At 43.6% G+C, this 6,956-nt stretch overlaps 1 long non-coding RNA gene across 1 annotated transcript; it reads right to left on the reverse strand.

The window, feature by feature from the left end:
• Positions 1 to 334: 334 nt before the first annotated feature.
• LOC146960794 (uncharacterized) lies at positions 335 to 3,354 on the reverse strand. Its single transcript, XR_015035364.1, has 3 exons — positions 3,261 to 3,354; positions 2,415 to 2,530; positions 335 to 438 (listed from the first exon to the last, which is right to left on the reverse strand). It is a non-coding gene; the product is annotated as an uncharacterized LOC146960794 (long non-coding RNA).
• Between the last annotated feature and the right edge of the window lie 3,602 nt (positions 3,355 to 6,956).

Raw genomic sequence — 6,956 nt, forward strand, 5'->3', positions numbered from 1 at the left:
AGAAAGTGCATTATTGTTGTTGTAAATACTTTAGTTTGGATGCAGAGAAGTGTTGTCCTGTAGGTTAACAATCACTTATAGAAGGGTCCATACGGAGGGCCCCAGTAAGGACATGAACTTAAACTTGGTGTGTGTGTGTGTGGAAGAGAAAAGTTGGAAAACCCTTTTGAAGGAAGAGTATCTATCAGGGCCCCATTAAGACATGACCTGAACCTTGTGTGTGTGAAACCAGTTAGCTAAATGGAGATCAAATAGAAACTAGTGTGTCAAGTTATCAGTGCACTTTATAAAGAACTCAATCACATTCATTCTTTCCATTACCTTTGGAGCATCATATTCAGCAGCAGCAGCATCATCTTCACCATAAACCTTGGAGGACAGATCAACAGGAGGCACAGCCATCTCTTCTTCTGCTGCTGGAGCCTGCTTGGGTGTCACCTGGTGTTTAGACATAAAAGAAGAAGACAGTCAGCTTGTGTAACTACTTCTATGCATTAATTTAAAATGTTACTGTTGAATATGCAAAACAGTTTCACATTTTCTTTACAGTCTTCTATTGGCCCAGCACTTACCTTAATAGTACTTGAATGTGCTGGACACTTTACATACAGCAGAAATAAAATAAATAACTTTACATTTGTATATTTGATTATACCAGTGTGTACCTGAAACTTCTCTTATGGAAATCAGGCTCATTTATACACACCTACTATATACCTAAACACATTGGGTCTCATTCATGAAACGTGAGCAGCACAGATTTGTGTGTAAACCCTGAGCAGCGCAAATTTACGTGGATTTCCGCATTCATCAATCTTTTAGTAGTGCTGATTTTTTCGTAGCTACTCACAAAATCTACACCTGCTCCGGACTGTGTGTAGCGCTTGTGTAAATGTAGGAATGCAAATAAATACTGCTTATCACTGTTAAAAATTACAATTTTAATCTGTATTACTCTCTCTCATGTTCAAAATACGCAGACGGCTTTGAAACACGTAATTTGAACATGACAAACAATTAGAAATATTTGGAGAGAGAGACGTTTTAGGGATCGGACACGCACAAACACGTCAAGGCTCCATCTAATGATGATGATAATCTGATGTAAAACCGGAAAACACTTTTTTGTATTGCTACAGTACAGGCTCGGTGGGCGCACAATTCACCCTGCGCAGCAGCGCAGTCGGCACCGGTTTGGAAGGAGCTGTGACAGACGGCTGGTGCTTCTGTAACAATATAACCTGCCTATATAACTTCATGTGTTGATACAACCATGCTCCTCTACAGCTGAGGCTGTGAAGAGCCTCCTCCTCCCGTCGCTGCTGTAGCTCTGGAGTTGTGTGTATTTTTTTTTATTTTTATGTTTCATATCGAACTATTCTGGCTTTACTTCTTAAACGGTTCTTTAATCAACCAAGGATAGGCCTACTTAATTCACTAAATCTGTTACTTCCCTCCAGCCTTTGAACTGTCCCAGTCACACCACTACTAACAGAAGAGAATTTAATATTTTTTCTGGACTCCACTTCACCCAAAATGACTTCGATCCGTGATCTCTCTTTTTTCTCTCTCTCCCTCTTTCCTCGTTTGCGTCATGGCCGCAGGTGAGCAGGATGCACCTACCTCCTAATATGGTGGTCAGGATCTCCTTATATGGCTATTCATGTATGGAGATCTATGCTAATTGCTGATCACCGGGGGCGTGTTGTTAGGTTACGATGGGTTGGCATTCATGAAGTTACACACGTGTTTACGATCAAAACTGAGTTTCCCGCACCGTTCATGAATCCGGAGTAGAGTTTTAGTAGAGTGAGCTTTTATGTGCAAATCTACACACAGATTTACTCACGTTTCATGAATGAGACCCATTGGATTTAAACAAGACAGATGAATGAAGCCACTTATTTCTATAAGATACCTTCTGAATGAAGAATGTTAAAGGTGTACAGAAATGGCCGTTTGTCCTGTTTGTCGCGCCGAGTTGTCACGAGCTGCAACACGAGTTTACCCGAGTAAGGAAAACGAATTTGATTGGTCGTTATCGAGCGGGCGGGATATTCAAAGCTTGGGGCGAGCCCGAGCTCCGTGTGTGTGTGCGTGTCTCAGACGTTTGAATGACGGATTACGGATCCAATATCAGTGGCTGGTGAATCGTGTACAGGCTGACGTATAATCTGTGCGCCTGCATTAGCCAATGCGAAAAAAAAAATACACACTTTCATCCCGGATTTACTCAAAAATAGAATTTTGCACAAAGTTTGGCCTACATCGTCTGAAAGATGAGTTATCACATTAATTTTATGATCCAGAGTGGGCTCAAATTCAGTTTTCTTTTCTGTACACCTTTAATAATGAATAGTATCTAAAAATGTGCTGCTGTAATTTGCAGCTACTGAAAGCACTAGAGATCATACCTTTGATATTATTGATAAATCTCACTGCAAACCATGGCTTGTCTCCAGCTGACAGAATATATGAGATTACATCTTCAACAGGCTTTATCCAGGCCTTCCTTTTGGATGTCATTGCTCTGTGAAAATATTTTTATAACATTAAACAGCTGTGCAGCATGAGAAAACAGACTGCTCATTCATTCATTCTGTAATTTAAAAAATATCATAATCAGCTGAACTGTAGCTTAGCAAGTTATTATTTATTTTCTCAATTATGAGAATATGGCATGTGCTACGAATATAGCTGTTTTGGATTCATGCTTCAATTATTGTGACTCACACAGATCATTAATCCCTGACTAATAACATCGGTTAGCTTAACTATTTCTCAACACGACTGCATTTGAGGGGGTGGCCCAGACCCCACAAAGCTTAACTGATCTAGCCATGCCTACCGCAACTCTCTCCCTGACCAGGCCTGAGCCCCGGGCCACAGTGAGCTCATCTGGCCCAGAGCGATAGGCCTGAGACCCAGAGCATAGTTAGCTTAGCCTGGGCCTAGGACCACAGGTAACGTTAGCTTTACTGACCGGGCCCGTGCCTACCGCGAGGCATATAACGTAACCGAACAATTACGTTTGTTTTACAATGATTATGTGACATTTTTGACTACTATAACATGACGTTGCGTGTGCTCGTATACCCCCATAAAGCCTGCGTTCAACACTGTTAGCACTTAGCTGTAAGTCACCCGGATGTTCGCCTTTAGCAAAACAGTTTCTACCGTACTTCGTATCGTAGCTTCCATAAAATAAGTACGAGACGAGCATTTCCGTTGAAAGCGGCAACAACACATTTATCAAATACCTTATCAGAGTTGAAACTCCTCACTTCAGAGCTCCGCCGTCTCATGAATATTCGCCAGGTTAATTAGCCATGTGTTCCACCCATGGGTTCCACCGGATTGCGTCATCGGACGGATGATACTTCCGCTTAAAGAGCCAGGTGATGAAAAAAAAAAAAAAAAAAGAGCCCGGTGATGCGAGGCTACTTCCCAGGCCCGTAGCCAGCCTTGTGGAGGGGGGGGTTCTTTTTTGGACTCCCCCCCCCCCCCCCCCCCCCCAAAAAAAAAAAAAAGTAAATAAATAATAATAATAAAGGCACACACTTCTTTTTTTCCCCATTATAACTTCACTTTGACATCACGTGTTTCTCTTCCTCCACTATCCTTTACTGTTGCTCTCATTTACAACAAAATTTTCACCATGTAATTCATTTTTTCTATATATATACCAGTATATAAAAAAGGCTTAGCTTTTTCATAACAATAATCATAATAATGTTTAATGTAGTTAAATGTATCTCTCTCTCTCTCTCTCTCTCTCTCTCTTTCTCTCTCTCTCTCTCTCATACTCACACACACACACACACACATAGGTACCTGCAAACTGGAAATGATGATAAAGTAAACCCCTGTAGGGGGGGTCTGGGGGGATCCTCCCCCCAGAAAGTTTTTATGATTTTAAGAGGTAAATGAAGCATTCTGGTGTACTCTGAGAAGAATATAATGGGAAGACAACATTCACTTCAGATAAAAAAAAAAAAAACACATTTGGTAGGCTACTGACTGAGGTTTCTATCTTTGTAATGGCAAGAATGGCTGGACTGTATGACACTGGTCTAGTGGGGAGCTGTAGCTGGTGAGAAAAAACAAAACTTTTTTTTCTTTCAATCTTTTGACCTGGACCAGCCTTTCAAGGCCCCGTTTCCTCTGCTTCTGCCCTGTTCTCATCTGTATGATGGCTGTAGCTACTGTCAGATATTAATAAATGAAAGGAGGCTCCCATTCCCATTTGGAGGTTGCAGGTATAACACACGCACACATGCACATGCACACACAGTAACGCACGCACGCACACACACACGCACGCACACACCTGTTGCTGTCTCCCTCTCCTCTGCTCTCTGGACTGGGCTGCCTGGCTGTTCTTTTGGGCTACCAAGTGTGCATGGGCCTTTTGGACTTAGATTTGAGTTCTCACGGACCGGACGCGTCAGTTCAGTCCGAAAATATGTAGAAATTAATTCGGTCAGGTCGCGCTCCGACTCGGCTTCTCTCTCTCTCTCTCTTTTCTTTTGGCCGGGTCCGGACCAACTTAATTCAGGGTCCGGGTTTCAACACCCGCGGGTCAGACCGGGTTCGGCTTTTAACTTTCAGGCCCGTTCAGGTTGATGCCAGGTGCAGGACTTCAGAGCAGCATGTCAGTGCTGCTGACGCGACGCACCGCACCGCAGGTTGCAGAGCGTCAACTCGCGCGGCGCCCTACTGCGCTGTGATTGGCTAGAACTCACAGGCTTTGGGCTGTTTGCTTCAGCAGCAGTCCAGTCAACACGGGGACACGCATCCCACACCAATCAGAGAGTTATTAGAGAGCCTAATACACGACAAGCACCGCATTTGCGGCAGCGGTGGGGTGGTGGCGGTGGGGGTGTGTGTGGGGGGGGGTTCGAACGAACCCTCCGATCCCCCTTGGCTACGGCCAGCTTCCGCTAAAAGCGCTAGCTCTCCAAAGTTAATGGTTAGCAGCTAATTAGCCTAAGATAACAGAAACGATCTTTTATATTGTTATCTGGGGAACAATGCTTTCTACCTATAGCTATTTCAGCATCAAATGGCACAGTTTGTATTAATACTAATGTTGTAAGTTTGTTTCTTGTAGTCCCACAAAACTTTTTATAGACAAAAAATCTTAATTAAAAATAAAATAAAACTGAAAATAAACATACCTTAATAATTTGTGGTTCAGTTGTTACAGCATCGGTCTTTTTTTTTTTTTTTTAATTTTTATTTTATTTATTTAAACAAATGCATTTACAAATTAGTCAGGCAAATATTATATCTGCCCAAAATTAAACAAGAGCAGACATCATGTTTCAGAGATAATTATTAAGAATAACATTAAATAAACAAAAATTAAAGCAGATATCAGTGGAATGTTTTTGTTAATATAAGTCCTAAATAGTCCTATTTTCCGTCAGCAATCACTTACATGAAGTATTTCAGCCTAAACACGAGTCTCTCCGTCACTCTGCTCTGCTGTAACCCGAGGAGAAAATTTTCCTTGTGGGATACAAGTGTTATCCAATGAGGGGAGAGAACGGCATGAAGGGCTGTGTGCAGCCAAGGGATGCGCGTGAATGTGGTGACGTAGCACGAGGACCAATTGATGCCTGACAAGGGCGGGGGCTGCTAACTCATGGTGCGTTCAAGGAAACTCGTACTTTGTGTTTTTCCTTCCTGTGAAGTCATACCAGTTCGATCTGGTACGAGTTCACGGGTCGGAAGTTACGAGTGGCCGTTATAGGGAACTTTCACAGACAACAGGACGGTAAAAACACGAGCTACGGGTTACCTGGAACGCTACCAAGTCGTAGTTGTGACTTGAAGCTGTAACTTACGGTTTCAAAAGCCTGCCTTGAACACAGCATTAGCCGAAACGGCCGTGCCGCTGTTATCTGCTTTAAGATAAGTGAGTAAAAATCAAAACAAACACATATCAAATATAGAAGGGAAGAGAAAATGTAAATAAAAACATACATTAAATCATCAAGGATTAAAACAATTGTTACGCTACATTAGTCAGATCATTTCATTTTTTATTTTTCATTTTACAGCATCGGTATGTGTTATCATTACAGTATTAGCTCTCAAACAAATCCCGTAAAATCCCGCGAGACTATGACGCTTAATGGTCTTGAACATTAGCTAATATTGGCTAATATCACACACACTTCCGGAGTGGGGCCCAGCAAAATGACACACACTTCCGGAAGTGTGTGTGTGGCTGCAGTTGCATCCCCCAACCTCCAGGGGCCAAGTGAGCACACACACTTCACACACACGTTTCCACTTTTTGTCACCTTGTGGGCCAAGTGAGAAAAAAGCATGAGGAGCATCAGGGAAGGCTCCTGAGCCACGTTAAAGCACTAAACGGTGTGGGGCCCAGCAAAATGGCCCCACGAGAATTCATGGCCCCATACTGTTGGTGGGCTACAGGTGGTATGGCCCCACCAAGTAATAAATGCGAGAGCACACACACACACACACACACACACACACACACACACACACACACACACACACACACACAGACACCCCCGACCCCCCAGCAAAGAGAATCCAGACCCAGAACCACCAGCACCTGAAGAGCTGAACCCTGGTTCAACTTGGACCAAAAAACTACAAAAACCTCTAAACCTCCAACCGAGAGAGAGAGAGAGAGTGAGAGAGTAAGGGGGTGAGTGAGTGAATGAGTGGTTGTCATGGAAACGACATGATTGACAGGCTGGCCCCTCCCCCGCCGCATCGCGCCGCCGCCGCAACTCGCTCAAAGGCAACAAGGAAATGAGAGAAAAGAAGAATAAGAAGAAGATGATGATGATGATGAAGGCAGCAGCAGCGGCGGCGGTGGCGGTGGCGGCGAAGGGGGAGAGGTGAAGGTGTGTTAGTGTTGGCGGTCCGGTTCCATCCAGTTCCATCCGGTTCCATCCGGTCGGGTCCGG

This window comes from Trachurus japonicus, unplaced genomic scaffold (genome assembly GCF_045865225.1).
Source record: "Trachurus japonicus isolate A0001 unplaced genomic scaffold, Traja_1.0 AP029993.1".
NCBI classification, from domain to species: domain Eukaryota; kingdom Metazoa; phylum Chordata; class Actinopteri; order Carangiformes; family Carangidae; genus Trachurus; species Trachurus japonicus.